We start from the raw sequence: 27,758 nt of genomic DNA, 5'->3' as shown, positions 1-27,758 counted from the left end.
TGTGACATCTGAAATGGAGCAGTGTCTCGTGTAAAGTCCTGTGTGGCTGTACACCGCTCAATCAGTCCCACCATCTGTTCCACAGTGCCTGGGTCCCTTTGCCCCACCCAATGCTGTATGGCTGCTGGCGGAGCCCTCCCCAGCCGGTCGACCACCACCCTCTCTACCATCTGGAAGGGAGTTAAGGACTCCGGTTGGAGCCATTTCTTAACCAGTTACAGCAAGTCATTTGCCTGAGACCTGGAGGGGTGCAACTCCACAAAAGACCACTGGAATGTCCGTTGAGCCTACACATAGGTATTAACCTCCAGTCGGGCAAGGATCTCACCTCTCAGCTTCTCATAGTCCAGGGCATCGTCCCGACTGAAGTCCAGGTAGGCCTTCTGGACATCTCTCGTCAGGAAGGGGCCCACCACTTCAGCCCACTGGGTCATCAGCAAGATCTCCCGCTCTGCTGTGAGCTTGAAGATGGTGAGGAAGGCCTCCATGTCTTCTTCAGGACCCATCTTCCTCAGCGCTGACCGAACTTTATAACGAGCCTCCGAACTGATTGAGGTTGCTGGTGGGGCCGCCTCTCACATAGCCTCTATCTACTGCATCAACAAGTTATTTGTCTGCTGCTGTTGCTGATTAAATATCTCTGCTGCCGTTGATGCTGCTCCAGCTACTGCTCATGTTGCCACTACTGAGCGAGGAACAACTGCTTCAAAAGATCCTCCATCTTGTCAGCAGGCTTGAGCTGTAGCGTTGCCGGCTTAATTATTGACATGCAGCACGCTTTGAGGTATGCCTCAGTTCACACTCTCCAACGATATGTAGTGCAGCGGGGTGGGTGCAGTGTGACAGATAGGCAGGGATCACAGGAAAGTTCACAGCAAACGTGTTTAATGTCCAAACTCACACAGTGCACAGCACACGGAATACTCCGGATAACAGCTGGGAAACAAGACCGACTGCTGTGGGCGACTGCACCGCCATGTACTCTGAGGATGCCAGGCTTTTAGGCTCCGCTTGGCCCTGTGTTGCCTGACACAGGTTGAGCTCTGCAGAGCCTCATGCTCTACCTGCTTGAAAGACCAAAACTGACACACCCGACCCTCTACTGCAGGGGTTTTTACAAAAGAACCTGTGGCCGCCGGCCACACGGAAAACCCGGGGCCGGGGAGGAAAACGGACTGCCCAACTACCATCCTGTAGTCCGTTTCAAAACTAAAAGCCCATGGCAGGTATCAGGACTCTGAACATTTTTTATTACCTTTTTGTGCATTACTGCCCTTTTCCAAGATGGCGTCTTTGGTCTCATGTGCACTGTGTCTTCCTGCTATAAAACTCCACCCCAGCCTTCAGTCTGTGCTAGAGTATTCTGCCTTGCATCCAGCTGCTGACCTCTGGTGACTCCCTGGCTATATACCTGCTCCTGTGAACCTGTGGGGTTATCCTGCTACTCTGCTCTGAGTTCCTGCTGCATACACCAGTTCCAGTAATCCTCCTTCATCTGCTGCTCGTATTTGCTTCCATCTGCATTTGCTGGACATGTAAGCTGTTTCTGCTCTGCAAGAACCTGAGACTATTACCCAGGCCTCCCTGGTTGAGCTTAGATATTATTTGAAGTGCCTTATAAGCATATCTATCTGTGTTTTGGACTAAGCAAGGACTTATTCATGTCAAGTATCCTCAAGAATAATTGTGCTTCATAGACTTTCTGCGTGATTGCATTTTCCTCTGACGTTTCCTATTGACTGCTAAGCTGCATTTGATATTTGCACCATGTTTTGTGGACTTGAGTTTCTCTCTGCACCTGTTTGAATCACCGTGTGATAATATAGACTTTACCACTTATAAAACTGTGTCCTGTAGTTGTCTTGTTCCACGCAAAGAGTCTCCTGAGTTATCTCCTATAATTATTACAGCAGGCTTTCTTAAATCTGCCTTGGACAAATAGCTTGCCCAAGATTAACACTTACTTCTATTCTGCATTGCAATCACAGTTATGCCTGTGACTGCAGTGCACTCCCACAGCTTCTATACGCCTCTGTGCGAATCCTGGGGGGCATAAATAACACCGGTCACTGCCTCACACTATATGTGTATTATCTGATTACGGCGTCATTACTATGTACTATATATGTTACATTACTAGTCCTCATCCGCCTCCTCTGGGGCTATTTCACTATACAGCTCTGTCTATATGTGTATTATCTGATTACGGCGTCATTACTATGTACTGTATACGTTACATTACTAGTCCTCATCCGCCTCCTCTGGGGCTATTTCACTATACATCTCTGTCTATATGTGGATTATCTGATTACGGCGTCATTACTATGTACTGTATACGTTACATTACAGGTCCTCATCCGCCTCCTCTGGGGCTATTTCACTATACAGCTCTGTCTATATGTGTATTATCTGATTATGGCGTCATTACTATGTACTGTATACGTTATATTACAGGTCCTCATCCGCCTCCTCTGGGGCTATTTCACTATACAGCTCTGTCTATATGTGTATTATCTCATTACGGGGTTATTACTATGTACTGTATATGTTACATTACAGGTCCTCATCCGCCTCCTCTGGGGCTATTTCACTATACAGCTCTGTCTATATGTGTATTATCCGATTACGGGGTTATTACTATGTACTGTATACGTTACATTACAGGTCCTCATCCGCCTCCTCTGGGGCTATTTCACTATACAGCTCTGTCTATATGTGTATTATCTGATTACGGCATCATTACTATGTACTGTATACGTTATATTACAGGTCCTCATCCGCCTCCTCTGGGGCTTTTTCACTATACAGCTCTGTCTATATGTGTATTATCCGATTACGGGGTTATTACTATGTACTGTATACGTTACATTACAGGTCCTCATCCGCCTCCTCTGGGGCAATTTCACTATACAGCTCTGTCTATATGTGTATTATCCGATTACGGGGTTATTACTATGTACTGTATACGTTACATTACAGGTCCTCATCCGCCTCCTCTGGGGCTATTTCACTATACAGCATTGTCTATATGTGTATTATCCGATTACGGGGTTATTACTATGTACTGTATACGTTACATTACAGGTCCTCATCCACCTCCTCTGGGGCTATTTCACTATACAGCTCTGTCTATATGTGTATTATCTGATTACGGGGTTATTACTATGTACTGTATACGTTACATTACAGGTCCTCATCCGCCTCCTCTGGGGCTATTTCACTATACAGCTCTGTCTATATGTGTATTATCTGATTACGGGGTTATTACTATGTACTGTATACGTTACATTACAGGTCCTCATCCGCCTCCTCTGGGGCTATTTCACTATACAGCATTGTCTATATGTGTATTATCCGATTACGGGGTTATTACTATGTACTGTATACGTTACATTACAGGTCCTCATCCACCTCCTCTGGGGCTATTTCACTATACAGCTCTGTCTATATGTGTATTATCTGATTACGGCATCATTACTATGTACTGTATACGTTACATTACAGGTCCTCATCCGCCTCCTCTGGGGCTATTTCACTATACAGCTCTGTCTATATGTGTATTATCTGATTACGGGGTTATTACTATGTGCTGTATACGTTACATTACAGGTCCTCATCCGCCTCCTCTGGTGCTATTTCACTATACACTGTGTGCAGAATTATTAGGCAAGTTGTATTTTGATCACATGATACTTTTTATACATGTCGTCCTACTCCAAGCTGTTCAGGCTGAGAGCCAACTACTAATTAAGTAAATCAGGTGATGTGCATCTCTGTAATGAGGAGGGGTGTTGTCTAATGACATCAAAACCCTATATAAGGTGTGCTTAATTGTTAGGCAACTTTCTTTCCTTTGGCAAAAAGAAGAGAGATTTGACGGCTCTGAAAAGTCCAAAATTGTGAGATGTCTTGCAGAGGGATGCAGCAGTCTTGAAACTGCCAAACTTTTGAAGCATGATCACCGAACAATCAAGCATTTCATGGCAAATAGCCAATAGGGTCGCAAGAAGCGTGTTGGGCAAAAAAGGCGCAAAATAACTGCCCATGAATTGAGGAAAATCAAGCGTGAAGCTGCCAAGATGCCATTTGCCACCAGTTTTGCCATATTTCAGAGCTGCAACGTTACTGGAGTAACAAAAAGCACAAGGTTTGCGACACTCAGGGACATGGCCAAGGTAAGGAAGGCTGAAAAACGACCACCTGTGACCAAGAAACATAAGATAAAACGTCAAGACTGGGCCAAGAAATATCTGAAGACTGACTTTACAAAGGTTTTATGGACTGATGAAATGAGAGTGACTTTTGATGGGCCAGATGGATGAGCCAGAGGCTGGATCAGTAAAGGGCAGAGAGCTCCACCCCGACTCAGACACCAGCAAGGTGGAGGTGGGGGACTGGTATGGGCTGGGATCATCAAAGATGAACTTGTGGGACCTTTTCAGGTTGAGGATGGAGTGAAGCTCAACTCCCAGACCTACTGCCAGTTTCTGGAAGACAACTTCTTCAAGCAGTGGTACAGGAAGAAGTCGGTATCGTTCAGGAGAAACATGATTTTCATGCAGGACAATGATCCATCACATGCCTCCAACTACTCCACAGGGTGGCTGGCCAGTAAAGCTCTCAAAGAAGAAAAAATAATGACATGGCCCCTTGTTCACCTGATCTGAACCCCATAGAGAACCTGTGGTCCCTCATAAAATGTGAGATCTACAGGGAGGGAAAACAGTCCACCTCTCGGAACAGTGTCTGGAGGCTGTGGTGGCTGCTGCACGCAATGTTGGCCGTAAACAGATCAAGCAACTGACAGAATCTATGGATGGAGGTTGCCGAGTGTCATCATAAAGAAAGGTGGCTGTATTGGGCACTAATTTTGGGGGGTTTTGTTTTTGCATATCAAAACTGTTTATTTCTAAATTTTGTGCAGTTATATTGGTTTACCTGGTGAAAATAAACAAGTGAGATGGGAATATATTTGGTTTTTATTAAGTTGCCTAATAATTCTCCACAGTAATAGTTACCTGCACAAACAGATATCCTCCTAAGATAGCCAAATCTAAAAAAAAACAAAAAAAACACTCCAACTTCCAAAAATATTAAGCTTTGATATTTATGAGTCTTTTGGGTTGATTGAGAACATAGTTGTTGATCAATAACAAAAATAATCCTCTAAAATACAACTTGCCTAATAATTCTGCACACAGTGTACAGCTCTGTCTATATGTGTATTATCTGATTACAGGGTTATTACTATGTACTGTATACGTTACATTACAGGTCCTCATCCGCCTCCTCTGGGGCTATTTCACTATACAGCTCTGTCTATATGTGTACTATCTGATTATGGGGTTATTACTATGTACTGTATACGTTACATTACAGGTCCTCATCCGCCTCCTCTGGTGCTATTTCACTATACAGCTCTGTCTATATGTGTATTATCTGATTATGGGGTTATTACTATGTACTGTATACATTACATTACAGGTCCTTATCCGCCTCCTCTGGGGCTATTTCACTATACAGCTCTGTCTATATGTGTATTATCTGATTATGGGGTTATTACTATGTACTGTATACGTTACATTACAGGTCCTCATCCGCCTCCTCTGGGGCTATTTCACTATACAGCTCTGTCTATATGTGTACTATCTGATTACGGCGTTATTACTATGTACTGTATACGTTACATTACAGGTCCTCATCCGCCTCCTCTGGGGCTATTTCACTATACAGCTCTGTCTATATGTGTATTATCTGATTACAGGGTTATTACTATGTACTGTATACATTACATTACAGGTCCTTATCCGCCTCCACTGGGGCTATTTCACTATACAGCTCTGTCTATACGTGTATTATCTGATTATGGGGTTATTACTATGTACTATATATGTTACATTACTGGTCCTCATCTGCCTCCTCTGGTGCTATTTCACTATACAGCTCTGTCTATATGTGTATTATCTGATTATGGGGTTATTACTATGTACTGTATACGTTACATTACAGGTCCTTATCTGCCTCCTCTGGGGCTATTTCACTATACAGCTCTGTCTATATGTGTATTATCTGATTACGGCGTCATTACTATGTACTGTATACATTACATTACAGGTCCTCATCCGCCTCCTCTGGGGCTATTTCACTATACAGCTCTGTCTATATGTGTATTATCCGATTACGGGGTTATTACTATGTACTGTATACGTTACATTACAGGTCCTCATCCGCCTCCTCTGGGGCTATTTCACTATACAGCTCTGTCTATATGTGTATTATCTGATTACGGGGTTATTACTATGTACTGTATACGTTACATTACAGGTCCTCATCCGCCTCCTCTGGGGCTATTTCACTATACAGCTCTGTCTATATGTGTATTATCTGATTACGGGATTATTACTATGTATTGTATACGTTACATTACAGGACCTCATCCGCCTCCTCTGGGGCTATTTCACTATACAGCATTGTCTATATGTGTATTATCCGATTACGGGGTTATTACTATGTACTGTATACATTACATTACAGGTCCTTATCCGCCTCCTCTGGGGCTATTTCACTATACAGCTCTGTCTATATGTGTATTATCTGATTATGGGGTTATTACTATGTACTGTATACATTACATTACAGGTCCTCATCCGCCTCCTCTGGAGCTATTTCACTATACATCTCTGTCTATATGTGTATTATCTGATTACGGGGTTATTACTATGTATTGTATACGTTACATTACAGGTCCTCATCCGCCTCCTCTGGGGCTATTTCACTATACAGCATTGTCTATATGTGTATTATCCGATTACGGGGTTATTACTATGTACTGTATACATTACATTACAGGTCCTTATCCGCCTCCTCTGGGGCTATTTCACTAAATAGCTCTGTCTATATGTGTATTATCTGATTATGGGGTTATTACTATGTACTGTATACGTTACATTACAGGTCCTCATCCGCCTCCTCTGGGGCTATTTCACTATACAGCTCTGTCTATATGTGTATTATCTGATTATGGGGTTATTACTATGTACTGTGTACATTACATTACAGGTCCTTATCCGCCTCCACTGGGGCTATTTCACTATACAGCTCTGTCTATATGTGTATTATCTGATTATGGGGTTATTACTATGTACTATATATGTTACATTACTGGTCCTCATCTGCCTCCTCTGGTGCTATTTCACTATACAGCTCTGTCTATATGTGTATTATCCGATTACAGGGTTATTACTATGTACTGTATACGTTACATTACAGGTCCTCATCCGCCTCCTCTGGGGCTATTTCACTATACAGCATTGTCTATATGTGTATTATCCGATTACGGGGTTATTACTATGTACTGTATACGTTACATTACAGGTCCACATCCGCCTCCTCTGGGGCTATTTCACTATACAGCTCTGTCTATATGTGTATTATCTGATTATGGGGTTATTACTATGTACTGTATACATTACATTACAGGTCCTTATCCGCCTCCTCTGGGGCTATTTCACTATACAGCTCTGTCTATATGTGTATTATCTGATTACGGGTCAGTACTATGTACTGTATACGTTACATTACAGGTCCTCATCCGCCTCCTCTGGGGCTATTTTACTATCCAGCTCTGTCTATATGTGTATTATCTGATTACGGGTCAGTACTATGTACTGTATACGTTACATTACAGGTCCTCATCCGCCTTCTCTGGGGCTATTTCACTATACAGCTGTATCTATATGTGTATTATCTGATTACAGGGTTATTACTATGTACTGTATACGTTACATTACAGGTCCTCATCCGCCTCCTCTGGGGCTATTTCACTATACAGCTGTATCTACACTGTGTGCAGTATTATTAGGTAAGTTGTATTTTAGAGGATTATTTTTATTATTGATCAACAACTATGTTCTCAGTCACCCCAAAAGACTCATAAATATCAAAGCTTAATATTTTTGGAAGTTGGAGTGGTTTTTTTTTTTTAGATTTGGCTATCTTAGGAGGATATGTGTTTGTGCAGGTAACTATTACTGTGCAGAATTATTAGGCAACTTAATAAAAACCAAATATATTCCCATCTCACCTGTTTATTTTCACCAGGTAAACCAATATAACTGCACAAAATTTAGAAATAAACATTTCTGACATGCAAAAACAAAACCCCCCAAAATTAGTGCCCAATATAGCCCCTTTTCTTTATGATGACACTCAGCAGCCTTCCATCCATAGATTCTGTCAGTTGCTTGATCTGTTTACGATCAACATTGTTCCGAGAGATGGACTGTTTTCCCTCCCTGTAGATCTCACATTTTATGAGGGACCACAGGTTCTCTATGGGGTTCAGATCAGGTGAACAAGGGGGTCATGTCATTATTTTTTCTTCTTTGAGACTGGCCAGCCACGCTGTGGAGTAGTTGGGGGCATGTGATGGAGCATTTTTGGAATTTTTTTTAAAAAAATGAACATTTAATTTTTTTTTCACAAAAAATTAATTCAGCTCCAATTTGCTTTATTTTACCAAGGGTAACAGGAGAAATTGGACCCCAAATGTTGTTGTACAATTTGTCCTGAGTACGCTGATACCCCATATGTGGGGGTAAACCACTGTTTAGGCGCATGGCAGTGCTCGGAATGGAAGGAGCTCCGTTTGACTTTTCAATGCAAAATTGACTGGAATTGAGATGGGACGCCATGTCGCATTTGGAGAGCCCCTGATGTGCCTAAACATTGAAACCCCCCACAAGTGACACCATTTTGGAAAGTAGACCCCCTAAGGAACTTATTTAGATGTGTGGTGAGCACTTCGACCTACCAAGTGCTTCACAGAAGTTTATAATGTAGAGCTGTAAAAATAATCATATTTTTTTCACAAAAATGATCTTTTCGCCCCCATCTTTTTATTTTGCCAAGGGTAAGAGAAGAAATTGGACCCAAAAAGTTGTTGTGCAATTTGTCCTGAGTACGCTGATACCCCATATGTTGGGGTAAACCACTGTTTGGGCGCATGGCAGAGCTCGGAAGGGAAGGAGCACTGTTTGACATTTCAATGCAAAATTGACTGGAATTGACAAGTGACACAATTTTGGAAAGTAGACCCCCTAAGGAACTTATCTAGATGTGTTGTGAGAACTTTGCACCTCTATATGTTTCTCTACAGTTTATAATGCAGAGTCATGAAAATAAAAATTATTTTTTTTCCACAAAAATTATTTTTAGCCCCCAGTTTTGTATTTTTTCAAGGGTAACAGGAGAAATTGGACCCCAAAAGTTGTTGTCCAATTTGTCCTGGGAATGCTGATACCCCATATGTGGGGGAGAACCACCGTTTGGGCGCATGGTAAAGCTCGGAAGGGAAGGAGCGCCATTTGGAATGCAGACTTAGATGGATTGGTCTGCAGGCGTCACATTGCATTTGCAGAGCCCCTGATGTACCTAAACAGTAGAAACCCCCCAGAAGTGACCCCATATTGGAAACTAGACCTCCAAGGAACTTATCTAGATGTGGTGTGAGAACTTTGAACCCCCAATTGTTTCACTACAGTTTATAACGCAGAGCCGTGAAAATAAAAAATATTTTTTTTCCACAAAAAATATTTTTTAGCCCCTAGTTTTGTATTTTCCCAAGGTTAGCAGGAGAAATTGGACCCCAAAAGTTGTTGTCCTATTTGTCCTGAGTAAGCTGATACCCCATATGTTGGAGTAAACCCCTGTTTGGGCGCACAGGAGAGCTTGGAAGGGAAGGAGCACTGTTTTACTTTTTCAACACAGAATTGGCTGGAATTGAGATCGGACACCAGGTCGCGTTTGGAGAGCCCCTGATGTGCCTAAACAGCGGAAACCCCCAAATTCTAACTGAAACCCTAACCCAAACACACCCCTAACTATAATCCCAACTCTAACCATAACCCTAACTACACCCCTAACCCGAACATGCCCCTAACCCTAATCCCAACCACAACCCTAACCACACCCCTAACCCAAACATGCCCCTAACCTTAATCCCAACCACACCCCTAACCCCAACACACCACTAACCCCAACACACCCCTAACCCTAATCCTGTTGTGTATCCGCTTTTTGGGCTCCCCTGGTGGTTGCTGGTGGTACTGGTGACTTGTTTGCACTTTGCTTCTTCTGTTCACCTGCTTCCATCAGTGTTTGGGAGTTTCCTATTTAGCCTTGCTCTCCAGTCATTTCCTTGCCGGTCATCATTGTAACCAGAGCCTTCGGTTGCATGTTCCTGCTACTAGTCTGCTGATCAGCTAAGTGGACTTTGTTCTTTTGTTTTGTACCTTTTGTCCAGTTTGCAGTTTTTGTAATTCTCTGTAGCTGGAAGCTCTTGCGGGCTGAAATTGCCACTCCTGTGTCATGAGTTGACACAGGAGTCTTAAAGTAATTTCAGGATGGTTTTTGAAAGGGTTTTCAGTTGACCGTGAAGTCCTCTTTTGTATCCTTCTGCTATCTAGTAAGTGGACCTCTCTTTGCTAAATCTACTTTCATACTGTGTATGTCTTTTCCTCTTAATTCACTGTTATTTCATGTGGGGGGCTGCTATCATCTTTTGGGGTATTTCCCTAGAGGTAAGCCAGGTCTGTTTCTTCCTCTACCAGGCGTAGTTAGTCCTCCGGCTGGCGCGTGGCATATAGGAAGCCGTAGGTATGCTCCCTGGCTACTGTTAGTTGTGTGGTAGATTTAGCTCACGGTCAACTCGAGTTTCCATCACCCGAGAGCTCGTTCGTTACTTATATGTTTCTTACGTTCCCTTGCCATTGGGAACCATGACAGTATGACCGGACTTGTGTTAAACTTATTGGCAGAAGAAAGGAGAGAAAAAAGAAGTCTGTAAATTTTTTTTTTTTTTCCCTTTTTCCTCTATGCTTGTTCCATAGTTGGATCTGTTGTATTTCAGCTTTAATTACAGCCTTTGCCTTTCTCTCCTTATAATCCTTGAATGGCTCTGAGCTCACCTGTTTAAAGATGGATCCTCAGAGTTTGGCTGCAGGTTTAAATAATCTTGCTACGAAGGTTCAAAATTTACAAGATTTTGTTATACATGCTCCTATTTCTGAACCTAAAATCCCTACACCAGAGGTGTTTTCCGGAGATAGATCTCGGTTTTTGAATTTCAAATATAATTGTAAATTATTCCTTTCTCTCAGACCTCACTCCTCAGGAGATCCTGTCCAGCAGGTTAAGATTGTAATCTCTTTGCTGCGAGGTGACCCTCAAAATTGGGCATTTTCATTGGCACCAGGGGATCCTGCGTTGCTCAATGTGGATGCGTTTTTCCTGGCGTTTGGGTATATTTTTTCCCCTTCTTCTATTGAGATGGACCCTGTCAAGGTTCGGGCTATTTACGACTGGACGCAGCCTACTTCTCTGAAGAGTCTCCAGAAATTCTTGGGCTTTGCTAATTTTTATCGTCGATTTATAGCTGGTTTTTCTGGCGTTGCTAAACCTCTGACGGATTTGACTAAAAAGGGTGCTGATGTTGCCAATTGGTCCCCTGCTGCCGTGGAGGCCTTTCGGGAGCTTAAGCGCCGCTTTTTGTCTGCCCCTGTGTTGCGCCAGCCTGATGTTTCTCTTCCCTTTCAGGTTGAGGTCGATGCTTCCGAGATCGGAGCAGGGGCGGTTTTGTCGCAGAAAAGTTCCGACTGCTCAGTGATGAGACCTTGTGCGTTCTTTTCGCGAAAATTTTCGGCCGCCGAGCGTAACTATGATGTTGGTAATTGGGAGCTTTTGGCCATGAAGTGGGCATTTGAGGAGTGGCGTCATTGGCTTGAGGGTGCCAGACATCAGGTGGTAGTTTTGACTGATCACAAGAATTTAATTTATTTGGAGTCTGCCAGGCGCCTGAATCCTAGACAGGCACGTTGGTCGTTGTTCTTTTCCCGGTTTAATTTTGTGGTCTCGTACTTACCGGGTTCTAGGAATGTGAAAGCAGATGCTCTTTCTAGGAGTTTTGAGCCTGACTCTCCTGGGAATTCTGAACCTGCTGGTGTCCTTAAGGATGGAGTGGTTTTGTCTGCCGTCTCTCCAGATTTGCGACGTGCTTTGCAAGAATTTCAGGCGGATAGACCTGATCGTTGTCCGTCTGGTAGACTGTTTGTTCCTGACGAGTGGACCACTAGAGTCATCTCGGAAGTTCATTCTTCTACTCTGGCAGGTCATCCGGGAATTTTTGGCACCAGAGATTTGGTGGCTAGATCCTTCTGGTGGCCTTCCCTGTCTCGAGATGTGCGTGTTTTTGTGCAGTCTTGCAATGTGTGTGCTCGGGCCAAGCCTTGTTGTTCTAGGGCTAGTGGGTTGTTGTTGCCCTTGCCTATTCCGAAGAGGCCTTGGACGCACATCTCTATGGACTTTATCTCGGATCTCCCTGTTTCTCAGAAGATGTCTGTCATCTGGGTGGTGTGTGACCGTTTTTCTAAAATGGTTCATTTGGTGCCATTGCCTAAGTTGCCTTCCTCATCTGAGTTGGTCCCTCTGTTTTTTCAAAATGTGGTTCGCTTGCATGGTATTCCGGAAAACATTGTTTCTGACAGGGGTACCCAGTTCGTGTCTAGATTTTGGCGGGCAGTCTGTGCCAGGTTGGGCATTGATTTGTCCTTTTCGTCTGCATTCCATCCTCAGACCAATGGCCAGACGGAGCGAACTAATCAAACTTTGGAGACTTATTTGAGGTGTTTTGTGTCTGCGGATCAGGATGATTGGGTTGCCTTTCTGCCATTGGCGGAGTTTGCTCTTAATAATCGGGCTAGTTCTGCCACTTTGGTTTCTCCTTTCTTTTGCAATTCAGGGTTTCATCCGCGTTTTTCATCTGGTCAGGTTGAATCTTCGGATTGTCCTGGAGTGGATGCGGTGGTGGATCGGTTGCATCGGATTTGGGGACAAGTGGTGGATAATTTGGAATTGTCCCAGGAGAGGACTCAGCAGTTTGCTAACCGTCATCGTCGTGTTGGTCCCCACCTTCGCGTTGGGGACTTGGTGTGGTTGTCTTCCCGTTTTGTCCCTATGAGGGTTTCTTCTCCCAAATTTAAGCCTCGGTTCATCGGTCCTTATAGGATTTTGGAGATTCTTAACCCTGTTTCCTTTCGTTTGGACCTCCCGGCATCTTTCGCTATCCATAATGTGTTCCATCGGTCGTTGTTGCGGAGATATGAGGTACCGGTGGTTCCTTCTACTGAACCTCCTGCTCCTGTGCTGGTGGAGGGTGAATTGGAGTACGTCGTAGAGAAGATCTTGGACTCCCGTATTTCCAGACGGAGACTTCAATATCTGGTTAAATGGAAAGGCTATGGTCAGGAAGATAATTCTTGGGTAACTGCCTCTGATGTTCATGCCTCGGATTTGGTTCGTGCCTTTCATAGGGCTCATCCAGATCCCCCTGGCGGTTCTTGTGAGGGTTCGGTGCCCCCTCCTTAAGGGGAGGGTACTGTTGTGTATCCGCTTTTTGGGCTCCCCTGGTGGTTGCTGGTGGTACTGGTGACTTGTTTGCACTTTGCTTCTTCTGTTCACCTGCTTCCATCAGTGTTTGGGAGTTTCCTATTTAGCCTTGCTCTCCAGTCATTTCCTTGCCGGTCATCATTGTAACCAGAGCCTTCGGTTGCATGTTCCTGCTACTAGTCTGCTGATCAGCTAAGTGGACTTTGTCCTTTTGTTTTGTACCTTTTGTCCAGTTTGCAGTTTTTGTAATTCTCTGTAGCTGGAAGCTCTTGCGGGCTGAAATTGCCACTCCTGTGTCATGAGTTGACACAGGAGTCTTAAAGTAATTTCAGGATGGTTTTTGAAAGGGTTTTCAGTTGACCGTGAAGTCCTCTTTTGTATCCTTCTGCTATCTAGTAAGTGGACCTCTCTTTGCTAAATCTACTTTCATACTGTGTATGTCTTTTCCTCTTAATTCACCGTTATTTCATGTGGGGGGCTGCTATCATCTTTTGGGGTATTTCCCTAGAGGTAAGCCAGGTCTGTTTCTTCCTCTACCAGGCGTAGTTAGTCCTCCGGCTGGCGCGTGGCATATAGGAAGCCATAGGTATGCTCCCTGGCTACTGTTAGTTGTGTGGTAGATTTAGCTCACGGTCAACTCGAGTTTCCATCACCCGAGAGCTCGTTCGTTACTTATATGTTTCTTACGTTCCCTTGCCATTGGGAACCATGACATAATCCCAACCCTAATCCTAACCACACCCCTAACCCTAATCCCAACCGTAAATGTAATCCAAACCCTAACTTTAGCCCCAACCCTAACCCTAACTTTAGCCCCTACTCTAACCCTAGCCCCAACCCTAACCCTAGCCCCAACCCTAACTGTAGCCATAACCCTAACTTTGGCCCCAACCCTAACTTAAGCCCCAACCCTAACCCTAACTGTAGCCCCAACCCTAGCTGTAGCCCCAACCTTATCTGTAGTCCCAACCCTAACTTTAGCTCCAACCCTAACCCTAACTTTAGCCCCAACCCTAACCCTAACGTTAACCCTAATGGGAAAGTGCAAAGAAATACATTTTTTTAATTTTATTATTTTTCCCTAACTAAGGGAGTGATGAAGGGGGGTTTGATTTACTTTCATAGCGGGTTTTTTAGTGGATTTTTATGACTGGCAGCTGTCACACACTAAAAGACGCTTTTTATTGCAAAAAATAGTTTTTTGAGAGCTATAATTTTTCCATATTTTGGTCCACAGAGTCATGTGAGGTCTTGTTTTTTGCGGGATGAGATGACATTCTTATTGGTAACATTTTCGGGCACGCCACATTTTTTGATCGCTTTTTATTCCGATTTTTGTGAAGCAGAATGACCAAAAACGAGCTATTCATGAATTTCTTTTGGGGGGGGCGTTTATACCGTTCCGCGTTATTAAAATTGATAAAGCACTTTTATTCTTCGGGTCTGTACGATTACAGCGGTACATCATTTATATCATTTTTTATGTTTTGGTGCTTTTATACGATAAAAACTATTTTATATAAAAAATCATTATTTTTTGCATCGCTTTATTCTGAGGACTATAAATTTTTTATTTTTTTGCTGATGACGCTGTATGGTGGCTCGTTTTTTGCGGGACAAGATGACGTTTTCAGCGGTACCATGATTATTTATATCCGTCTTTTTGATCGCGTGTTATTTCACTTTTTGTTTCGCGGTATGATAATAAAGCGTTGTTTTTTGCCTCGTTTTTTTTTTTTTAAACGGTGTTCACTGAAGGGGTTAACTAGTGGGACAGTTTTATAGGTCGGGTTGTTACGGACGCGGCGATACTAAATATGTGTACTTTTATTGTTTTTTTTATTTAGATAAAGAAATGTATTTATTGGAACAATATTGATTTTTTATTTTCTTTATTTAGGATTTTTTTTTCTACACATGTAAATATATATATATTTTTACTTTATAACATTGCCCCAGGGGGGGACATCACTTTATATTATCAGATCGCTGATCTGCCACTATGCAATGCACTGTGTCAGATCAGCGATCTGACAGGCACTGCAGGGAGGCTTGCTGGCACCAGCTCTGAGCAGGCGCTTGTAAGCCTCCTCCCTGCAGGACCTGGAAGGCACCCCGCGGCCATTTTGGATCCGGGGCCTGCAGGGAGGAGGAGATAGGAGACGCTCTGAACAACGCGATCACATCGCATTGCTCCGAGGGTCGCAGTGATCAGTGAATATGATCTTCAGTCACAGTGTCAATCATCCCAGTGATCAGTGTGTATGATCTTCAGTCACATTGTGAATCATCCCAGTGATAAGTGAGTATGATCGTTAGTCACATTGTGAATCATCCCAGTGATAAGTGAGTATGATCATTAGTCACATTGTGAATCATCCCAGTGATCAGTGAGTATGATCGTTAGTCACATTGTGAATCATCCCAGTGATCAGTGAGTATGATCTTCAGTCACAGTGTGAATCATCGCAGTGATCAGTGAGTATGATCTTCAGTCACAGTGTGAATCATCCCAGTGATCAGTGAGTATGATCGTTAGTCACAGTGTGAATCATCGCAGTGATCAGTGAGTATGATCGTTAGTCACAGTGTGAATCATCGCAGTGATCAGTGAGTATGATCTTCAGTCACAGTGTGAATCATCGCAGTGATCAGTGAGTATGATCGTTAGTCACAGTGTGAATCATCGCAGTGATCAGTGAGTATGATCTTCAGTCACAGTGTGAATCATCCCAGTGATCAGTGAGTATGATCGTTAGTCACAGTGTGAATCATCCCAGTGATCAGTGAGTATGATCTTCAGTCACAGTGTGAATCATCCCAGTGATCAGTGAGTATGATCTTCAGTCACAGTGTGAATCATCGCAGTGATCAGTGAGTATGATCTTCAGTCACAGTGTGAATCATCCCAGTGATCAGTGAGTATGATCGTTAGTCACAGTGTGAATCATCGCAGTGATCAGTGAGTATGATCGTTAGTCACAGTGTGAATCATCACAGTGATCAGTGAGTATGATCTTCAGTCACAGTGTGAATCATCGCAGTGATCAGTGAGTATGATCGTTAGTCACAGTGTGAATCATCGCAGTGATCAGTGAGTATGATCTTCAGTCACAGTGTGAATCATCCCAGTGATCAGTGAGTATGATCTTCAGTCACATTGTCAATCATCCCAGTGATCAGTGAGTATGATCTTCAGTCACAGTGTGAATCATCGCAGTGATCAGTGAGTATGATCGTTAGTCACAGTGTGAATCATCGCAGTGATCAGTGAGTATGATCTTCAGTCACAGTGTGAATCATCGCAGTGATCAGTGAGTATGATCGTTAGTCACAGTGTGAATCATCGCAGTGATCAGTGAGTATGATCTTCAGTCACAGTGTGAATCATCACAGTGATCAGTGAGTATGATCTTCAGTCACAGTGTGAATCATCGCAGTGATCAGTGAGTATGATCTTCAGTCACAGTGTGAATTATCGCAGTGATCAGTGAGTATGATCTTCAGTCACAGTGTGAATTATCGCAGTGATCAGTGAGTATGATCTTCAGTCACAGTGTGAATTATCCCAGTGATCAGTGAGTATGATCTTCAGTCACATTGTGAATCATCCCAGTGATCAGTGAGTATGATCTTCAGTCACAGTGTGAATCATCGCAGTAATCAGTGAGTATGATCTTCAGTCACAGTGTGAATCATCCCAGTGATCAGTGAGTATGATCGTTAGTCACATTGTGAATCATCCCAGTGATCAGTGAGTATGATCTTCAGTCACAGTGTGAATCATCCCAGTGATCAGTGAGTATGATCGTTAGTCACAGTGTGAATCATCGCAGTGATCAGTGAGTATGATCGTTAGTCACATTGTGAATCATTCCAGTGATCAGTGAGTATGATCTTCAGTCACAGTGTGAATCATCGCAGTGATCAGTGAGTATGATCTTCAGTCACAGTGTGAATCATCCCTGTGATCAGTGAGTATGATCGTTAGTCACAGTGTGAATCATCGCAGTGATCAGTGAGTATGATCGTTAGTCAAAGTGTGAATCATCCCAGTGATCAGTGAGTATGATCTTCAGTCACAGTGTGAATCATCCCAGTGATCAGTGAGTATGATCTTCAGTCACAGTGTGAATCATCGCAGTGATCAGTGAGTATGATCTTCAGTCACAGTGTGAATCATCCCAGTGATCAGTGAGTATGATCGTTAGTCACAGTGTGAATCATCGCAGTGATCAGTGAGTATGATCGTTAGTCACAGTGTGAATCATCGCAGTGATCAGTGAGTATGATCTTCAGTCACAGTGTGAATCATCGCAGTGATCAGTGAGTATGATCGTTAGTCACAGTGTGAATCATCGCAGTGATCAGTGAGTATGATCTTCAGTCACAGTGTGAATCATCCCAGTGATCAGTGAGTATGATCGTTAGTCACAGTGTGAATCATCACAGTGATCAGTGAGTATGATCGTTAGTCACAGTGTGAATCATCGCAGTGATCAGTGAGTATGATCTTCAGTCACAGTGTGAATCATCGCAGTGATCAGTGAGTATGATCGTTAGTCACAGTGTAAATCATCGCAGTGATCAGTGAGTATGATCTTCAGTCACAGTGTGAATCATCGCAGTGATCAGTGAGTATGATCGTTAGTCACAGTGTGAATCATCGCAGTGATCAGTGAGTATGATCTTCAGTCACAGTGTGAATCATCCCAGTGATCAGTGAGTATGATCTTCAGTCACATTGTCAATTATCCCAGTGATCAGTGAGTATGATCTTCAGTCACAGTGTGAATCATCGCAGTGATCAATGAGTATGATCGTTAGTCACAGTGTGAATCATCGCAGTGATCAGTGAGTATGATCTTCAGTCACAGTGTGAATCATCGCAGTGATCAGTGAGTATGATCGTTAGTCACAGTGTGAATCATCGCAGTGATCAGTGAGTATGATCTTCAGTCAGTGTGAATCATCACAGTGATCAGTGAGTATGATCTTCAGTCACAGTGTGAATTATCGCAGTGATCAGTGAGTATGATCTTCAGTCACATTGTGAATCATCCCAGTGATCAGTGAGTATGATCTTCAGTCACAGTGTGAATCATCGCGGTAATCAGTGAGTATGATCTTCAGTCACAGTGTGAATCATCCCAGTGATCAGTGAGTATGATCGTTAGTCACATTGTGAATCATCCCAGTGATCAGTGAGTATGATCGTTAGTCACATTGTGAATCATCCCAGTGATCAGTGAGTATGATCTTCAGTCAGTGTGAATCATCCCAGTGATCAGTGAGTATGATCGTTAGTCACAGTGTGAATCATTGCAGTGATCAGTGAGTATGATCGTTAGTCACAGTGTGAATCATCGCAGTGATCAGTGAGTTTGATCGTTAGTCACAGTGTGAATCATCGCAGTGATCAGTGAGTATGATCTTCAGTCACAGTGTGAATCATCGCAGTGATCAGTGAGTATGATCTTCAGTCACAGTGTGAATCATCCCAGTGATCAGTGAGTATGATCGTTAGTCACAGTGTGAATCATCCCAGTGATCAGTGAGTATGATCGTTAGTCACAGTGTGAATCATCGCAGTGATCAGTGAGTATGATCGTTAGTCACAGTGTGAATCATCGCAGTGATCAGTGAGTATGATCGTTAGTCAGTGTGAATCATCGCAGTGATCAGTATGATCTTCAGTCACAGTGTGAATCATCCCAGTGATCAGTGAGTATGATCGTTAGTCACATTGTCAATCATCCCAGTGATCAGTGAGTATGATCTTCAGTCACATTGTGAATCATTCCAGTGATCAGTGAGTATGATCTTCAGTCACAGTGTGAATCATCGCAGTGATCAGTGAGTATGATCTTCAGTCACAGTGTGAATCATCGCAGTGATCAGTGAGTATGATCGTTAGTCAGTGTGAATCATCGCAGTGATCAGTATGATCTTCAGTCACAGTGTGAATCATCCCAGTGATCAGTGAGTATGATCTTCAGTCACAGTGTGAATCATCCCAGTGATCAGTTAGTATGATCGTTAGTCACATTGTCAATCATCCCAGTGATCAGTGAGTATGATCTTCAGTCACATTGTGAATCATTCCAGTGATCAGTGAGTATGATCTTCAGTCACAGTGTGAATCATCGCAGTGATCAGTGAGTATGATCGTTAGTCACAGTGTGAATCATCGCAGTGATCAGTGAGTATGATCTTCAGTCACAGTGTGAATCATCGCAGTGATCAGTGAGTATGATCTTCAGTCACAGTGTGAATCATCCCAGTGATCAGTGAGTATGATCGTTAGTCACAGTGTGAATCATCCCAGTGATCAGTGAGTATGATCGTTAGTCACAGTGTGAATCATCGCAGTGATCAGTGAGTATGATCGTTAGTCACAGTGTGAATCATCGCAGTGATCAGTGAGTATGATCTTCAGTGACAGTGTGAATCATCCCAGTGATTCACGATGATGATTGATGATGTTCCCCAGTCACAGGGTGATTCAGTTGCATCTTGTGGATTCGATGGGTCTCGTCCCTGTTGCTTCCACCCCGTCACATGCTTCTATCCATTGTCCTGGTCTCTGGGGGACATGGAAGTGACAAGTAGTACACGCTGCTGTGCTTGACGGAGGCTTTCTTGCTGCTGATTGGCGACTTTGGCGGCAGCCGCCGCTGTATTTCGCTGGTCCCCTCGCTTCGCCTCTCTGCTGGGGCTCATTAGCCGGGCCGTGAATGCTGTTTAGAAATCCATAAGGTGATTCCTGTTAATGATTCCGCTAACGACCTACAGATTAATAATAGATAGCGGCGCTGTGACAAACAAGTATGTGCCCCGGGGATGAGCGCAGGAGAGGGAGTAATTGGATCAATGAGCCGCACGATCATTTTAAGTGTTTTTTTTTTAACTTCTCACTTCCAAATGCAAAAAAAAAAGAAGTCACCGAATGTTGGAGTATCTGAAATGTGATTGTCCGTCAGCCCCCGCGGAAGTGACCTTATCTGTACCTCATAATTAGTCATTAGACAGGAAAGCGCCATTCTGATGTTTCCATGGTAATAGGTCCGGCAGAGGGAGATTAACTAGCGGGAATACAACCCCGGAGGTGGCACTACTCCACTCACCATCCGCCGTCACCGCCCCGGGTGGCAGCTCCGCACCTGGAAACAGGACGGCCATCTTGGGACTCCTCATATAATCAGCGCCACATGCTGAAATCATGTCGGAGCTGAGGGACTGTGACATTGTATCCAGGGTAGACAATCCTCTGTGAAATAATCAGTCTGCACTCCAGACTGATACGTTGTAACAGCAGCTGATCTCAGCTCACAGAGCATTGTCTGCACCGGTACACTGTAACAGCAGCTGTGCTGAGCTCACAGAGCATTGTCTGCACAGATACACTGTACTAGCTGCTGTGCTCAGCTCACAGAGCATTGTCTGCACCGGTACACTGTAACAGCAGCTGTGCTGAGCTCACAGAGCATTGTCTGCACAGATACACTGTAACAGCAGCTGAGCTCAGCTCACAGAGCATTGTCTGCACAGATACACTGTAACAGCAGCTGAGCTCAGCTCACAGAGCATTGTCTGCACAGATACACTGTAACAGCAGCTGAGCTCAGCTCACAGAGTATTGTCTGCACAGATACACTGTAACAGCTGCTGTGCTCAGCTCACAGAGCATTGTCTGCACAGATACACTGTAACAGCAGCTGAGCTCAGCTCACAGAGCATTGTCTGCACAGATACACTGTAACAGCAGCTGAGCTCAGCTCACAGAGCATTGTCTGCACAGATACACTGTAACAGCTGCTGTGCTCAGCTCACAGAGCATTGTCTGCACAGATACACTGTAACAGCTGCTGTGCTCAGCTCACAGAGCATTGTCTGCACCGGTACACTGTAACAGCAGCTGTGCTGAGCTCACAGAGCATTGTCTGCACAGATACACTGTAACAGCTGCTGTGCTCAGCTCACAGAGCATTGTCTGCCTGGTACACTGTAACTCACATATAAATATATGAGGGGACAGTACAAAGTACAAAGACCTTTCTGCTGATCTTTTTAATCATAGACCTGAGACAGGGACAAGGGGGCATCCTCTACGTCTGGAGGAAAGAAGGTTTAAGCATAATAACAGACGCGGATTCTTTACTGTAAGGGTACCGTCACACAGTGCAATTTTGATCGCTACGACGGCACGATTCGTGACGTTCTAGCGATATCGTTACGATATCGCAGTGTCTGACACGCAGCAGCGATCAGGGATCCTGCTGAGAATCGTACGTCGTAGCAGATCGTTTGGAACTTTCTTTCGTCGCTTGATCACCCGCTGACATCGCTGGATCATTGTGTGTGACAGCGATCCAGCGATGCGTTCGCTGGTAACCAGGGTAAACATCGGGTAACTAAGCGCAGGGCCGCGCTTAGTAACCCGATGTTTACCGTGGTTACCAGCGTAAAAGTAAAAAAAAACAAACCGTACATGCTCACCATCTGATGTCCGTCCGGTCCCTTGCCGTCCGCTTCCCGCTCTGACTGTCTGCCGGCCGGAAAGTGAGAGCAGATCACAGCGGTGACGTCACCGCTGCACTCTGCTGTCACTGTACGGCCGGATCTGTCAGAGCAGGAAGCGGACGGCAAGGGACCGGACGGACATCAGATGGTGAGCATGTACGGTTTGTTTTTTTTACGTTCACGCTGGTAACCAGGGTAAACATCGGGTTACTAAGTGCGGCCCTGCGCTTAGTTACCCGATGTTTACCCTGGTTACCCGGGGACTTCGGCATCGCTCCAGCGCCGTGATTGCAACGTGTGACCGCAGTCTACGACGCTGGAGCGATAATCATACGATTGCTGCGACGTCACGGATCGTGCCGTCGTAGCGATCAAAATGGCACTGTGTGACGGTACCCTAAGAACAGTGAGACTATGGAACTCTCTGCCGTATGATGTTGTAATGAGTGATTCATTGCTTCAATTTAAGAGGGGACTGGATACCTTTCTGGAAAAGTATAATGTTACAGGGTATATACACTAGATTCCTTGATAGGGCGTTGATCCAGGGAACTAGTCTGATTGCCGTATGTGGAGTCGGGAAGGAATTTTTTTCCCCATGGTGGAGTTACTCTTTGCCACATGGTTTTTTTTGCCTTCCTCTGGATCAACATGTTAGGGCATGTTAGGTTAGGCTATGGGGTGAACTAGATGGACTTAAAGTCTTCCTTCAACCTTAATAACTATGTAACTATGTAACAGCAGCTGTGCTCAGCTCACAGAGCATTGTCTGCCTGGTACACTGTAACAGCTGCTGTGCTCAGCTCACAGAGCATTGTCTGCCTGGTACACTGTAACAGCTGCTGTGCTAAGCTCACAGAGCATTGTCTGCCTGGTACACTGAAATAGCTGCTGAGCTCAGCTCACAGAGCATTGTCTGCACAGATACACTGTAACAGCTGCTGTGCGCAGCTCACAGAGCATTGTCTGCACAGATACACTATAACAGCAGCTGAGCTCAGCTCACAGAGAATTGTCTGCACAGATACACTGTAACAGCTGCTGTGCTCAGCTCACAGAGCATTGTCTGCACAGATACACTGTAACAGCTGCTGTGCTCAGCTCACAGAGCATTGTCTGCACAGATACACTGTAACAGCTGTTGTGCTCAGCTCACAGAGCATTGTCTGCACAGATACACTGTAACAGCTGCTGTGCTCAGCTCACAGAGCATTGTCTGCACCAATACACTGTAACAGCAGCTGTGCTGAGCTCAGAGAGCATTGTCTGCCTGGTACACTGTAACAGCTGCTGTGCTCAGGTCACAGAGCATTGTCTGCACCAATACACTGTAAGAGCAGCTGTGCTCAGCTCACAGAGCATTGTCTGCACCAATACACTGTAACAACTGCTGTGCTCAGCTCACAGAGCATTCTCTGCACCAATACACTGTACTAGCTGCTGTGCTCAGCTCACAGAGCATTGTCTGCACAGATACACTGTAACAGCTGCTGTGCTCAGCTCACAGAGCATTGTCTGCACAGATACACTGTAACAGCTGCTGTGCTCAGCTCACAGAGCATTGTTTGCACAGATACACTGTAACAGCTGCTGTGCTCAGCTCACAGAGCATTGTCTGCACAGATACACTGTAACAGCTGCTGTGCTCAGCTCACAGAGCATTGTCTGCACAGATACAGTGTAACAGCAGCTGTGCTCAGCTCACAGAGCATTGTCTGCACAGATACACTGTAACAGCTGCTGTGCTCAGCTCACAGAGCATTGTCTGCACAGATACACTGTAACAGCAGCTGTGCTCAGCTCACAGAGCATTGTCTGCACAGATACACTGTAACAGCTGCTGTGCTCAGCTCACAGAGCATTGTCTGCACAGATACACTGTAACAGCAGCTGAGCTCAGCTCACAGAGCATTGTCTGCACAGATACACTGTAACAGCTGCTGTGCTCAGCTCACAGAGCATTGTCTGCACAGATACACTGTAACAGCAGCTGAGCTCAGCTCACAGAGCATTGTCTGCACAGATACACTGTAACAGCAGCTGAGCTCAGCTCACAGAGTATTGTCTGCACAGATACACTGTAACAGCTGCTGTGCTCAGCTCACAGAGCATTGTCTGCACAGATACACTGTAACAGCAGCTGAGCTCAGCTCACAGAGCATTGTCTGCACAGATACACTGTAACAGCAGCTGAGCTCAGCTCACAGAGCATTGTCTGCACAGATACACTGTAACAGCTGCTGTGCTCAGCTCACAGAGCATTGTCTGCACAGATACACTGTAACAGCTGCTGTGCTCAGCTCACAGAGCATTGTCTGCACAGATACAGTGTAACAGCAGCTGTGCTCAGCTCACAGAGCATTGTCTGCACAGATACAGTGTAACAGCAGCTGTGCTCAGCTCACAGAGCATTGTCTGTCTGGTACATTGTCCTCAGCAGTGAGACGTCCGGCGCCATGTGTCATCGGAGCTGACGCTCTGATTTGGGCAGTGTGTAGCAGGTAGCGGAGGGCGCTCCTTGTATTTACCTGCAGACATATTTCCAGTGCTCAATTACGTGACACAAACATGAAGTAATGAATAAAAAAGCTGCCAAACCAAAACAACAGGCAACATCTGCTGCCGACAGTCAGGTGGCTCCCCGGGGCCCCACGTCTGCACCATGGGAACCAGGGCCAGCAGCCTGTCAGTAGGGGCTCACACTTCAGGAGTGTATAGGGGCAGCTCTAGAGGGGCTGCTTTCACCGATGACCACATGACAACACTTCTGTTTTCATTCAAAAACGGTCTCCATGGCTGCCCACCGGAGGGCGGTGATCTGATCACTGCTCTGTCATCTGTGGCTCAGTGAGAACTACAAGCCCCAGCATGTCACGACAGGCCGCTGTATGATAACAGTATTGTCATGAGGTCCCTTCCAGTAATGGTGGACAGAACGACATGGGGGTCCTCTCAGACGTTCAGGTGGAGGAGCAGTGACCCCCAGGTCTGTCGGGCCCCTGTGCGAGACAAAGTGTGGGCCTTTCAGTCCAATAGCCCTCATAATGCACAATTCCTACTGCTTTGGAGGTGGCAGTGGCCCCTGACCTCTTGGGCCCCTGACCTCTCGGGCCCCTGACCTCTCGGGCCCCTGAGCGGCTGCACAGGTTGCACCAATGATATGTCCGCCCCTGGCTGGCAGCAGACATGACGCCATCACTGTCCTGCTCACACAGCTTTTTGTCTTTATTCACTTTACTGCAGAGCCGTGAGACGGGCAAGTAGCGACACAAGCCGGCGCCGCTCATTACCGAGCCACTGACAAGGTGCCACATCCTAATAACGTCTTCACACCCGGCGCGGGCCTGACCTCCTCGTTCTCCACAGCCCAATTAATCTCCTGCTGCCCAGAGATTAGCTAATTAGCAGAGCTGGACTTCTCCTCTGAGGTCAGCGGTTAATGGTGACATGATGGAGATGCCCCATTCACACGTGACACTGCCGCAGCATTACAACCGCAGCTCGCCTGCTGCAGTTACCCCAGCCTGATGATGGTGGCTTGTTAGGGGACAAATACTTTCCAGGCTCTTATTGACTGCTGGCCTCATTGTCCTCCTTCTCACTGTATACACAGAGCACGCCGTATACAGTATATCAGCACCCACCAGCCATAACATTAATACCACAGCCCACTGATGTCACACTGGTTATCTGAAGAAGATGAAGGGGAAGCAGGAAAACTGGGGAAGAGCAAAGAGCTGGTCTTGTGGGGTGTTCCCGGTATACGGCAGGTCTTATGGCTTGTTCCCGGTATACGGCAGGTCTTGTGGGGTGTTCCCAGTATATGGCAGGTCTTATGGGGTGTTCCCGGTATACGGCAGGTCTTGTGGGGTGTTCCCAGTATATGGCAGGTCTTATGGGGTGTTCCCAGTATACGGCAGGACTTGTGGTTTGTTCCCTGTATATGGTAGGTCTTGTGGGGTGTTCCCAGTATATGGTAGGTCTTGTGGGGTGTTCCCGGTATACGGCTGGTTTTGTGGGGTGTTCCCGGTATACAGCAGGTCTTGTGGGATGTTCCCAGTATATGGCAGGTCTTGTGGGGTGTTCCCAGTATATGGCAGGTCTTATGGCTTGTTCCCGGTATACGGCAGGTCTTGTGGGGTGTTCCCAGTATATGGCAGGTCTTATGGGGTGTTCCCAGTATACGGCAGGACTTGTGGTTTGTTCCCTATATATGGTAGGTCTTGTGGGGTGTTCCCAGTATATGGTAGGTCTTGTGGGGTGTTCCTGATATACGGCAGGTCTTATGGCTTGTTCCCTGTATACAGCAGGTCTTGTGGGATGTTCCCAGTATATGGCAGGTCTTGTGGGGTGTTCCCAGTATATGGCAGGTCTTATGGGGTGTTCCCGGTATACGGCAGGTCTTGTGGGGTGTTCCCAGTATATGGCAGGTCTTATGGGGTGTTCCCGGTATACGGCAGGTCTTGTTGGGTGTTCCCAGTATATGGCAGGTCTTATGGGGTGTTCCCGGTATACGGCAGGTCTTGTGGGGTGTTCCCGGTATACGGAGGGTCTTGTGGGGTGTTCCCGGTATACGGCAGGTCTTGTGGGGTGTTCCCAGTATATGGCAGGTCTTGTGGCTTGTTCCCTGTATACCGCAGGTCTTGTGGGGCGTTCCCGGTATACGGCAGGTCTTGTGGGGTGTTCCCAGTATACGGCAGGTCTTGTGGGGTGTTCCCAGTATATGGCAGGTCTTATGGGGTGTTCCCGGTATACGGCAGGTCTTATGGGGTGTTCCCAGTATATGGCAGGTCTTATGGGGTGTTCCCGGTATACGGCAGGTCTTGTGGGGTGTTCCCAGTATATGGCAGGTCTTATGGGGTGTTCCCAGTATACGGCAGGACTTGTGGTTTGTTCCCTGTATATGGTAGGTCTTGTGGGGTGTTCCCAGTATATGGTAGGTCTTGTGGGGTGTTCCCAGTATACGGCTGGTCTTGTGGGGTGTTCCCGGTATACAGCAGGTCTTGTGGGATGTTCCCAGTATATGGCAGGTCTTGTGGGGTGTTCCCAGTATATGGCAGGTCTTATGGCTTGTTCCCGGTATACGGCAGGTCTTGTGGGGTGTTCCCAGTATATGGCAGGTCTTATGGGGTGTTCCCAGTATACGGCAGGACTTGTGGTTTGTTCCCTGTATATGGTAGGTCTTGTGGGGTGTTCCCAGTATATGGTAGGTCTTGTGGGGTGTTCCCGGTATACGGCAGGTCTTATGGCTTGTTCCCTGTATACAGCAGGTCTTGTGGGATGTTCCCAGTATATGGCAGGTCTTGTGGGGTGTTCCCAGTATATGGCAGGTCTTATGGGGTGTTCCCGGTATACGGCAGGTCTTGTGGGGTGTTCCCAGTATATGGCAGGTCTTATGGGGTGTTCCCGGTATACGGCAGGTCTTGTTGGGTGTTCCCAGTATATGGCAGGTCTTATGGGGTGTTCCCGGTATACGGCAGGTCTTGTGGGGTGTTCCCGGTATACGGAGGGTCTTGTGGGGTGTTCCCGGTATACGGCAGGTCTTGTGGGGTGTTCCCAGTATATGGCAGGTCTTGTGGCTTGTTCCCTGTATACCGCAGGTCTTGTGGGGCGTTCCCGGTATACGGCAGGTCTTGTGGGGTGTTCCCAGTATACGGCAGGTCTTGTGGGGTGTTCCCAGTATACGGCAGGTCTTGTGGGGTGTTCCCGGTATACGGCAGGTCTTGTGGGGTGTTCCCAGTATACGGCAGGTCTTGTGGGGTGTTCCCAGTATATGGCAGGTCTTGTGGGGT

This window comes from Ranitomeya variabilis, chromosome 4 (genome assembly GCF_051348905.1).
Source record: "Ranitomeya variabilis isolate aRanVar5 chromosome 4, aRanVar5.hap1, whole genome shotgun sequence".
Taxonomy (NCBI): Eukaryota; Metazoa; Chordata; class Amphibia; order Anura; family Dendrobatidae; genus Ranitomeya; species Ranitomeya variabilis.
The sequence above is the reverse complement of the archived record's forward strand: the minus strand, read 5'-3'. Positions refer to the sequence as shown.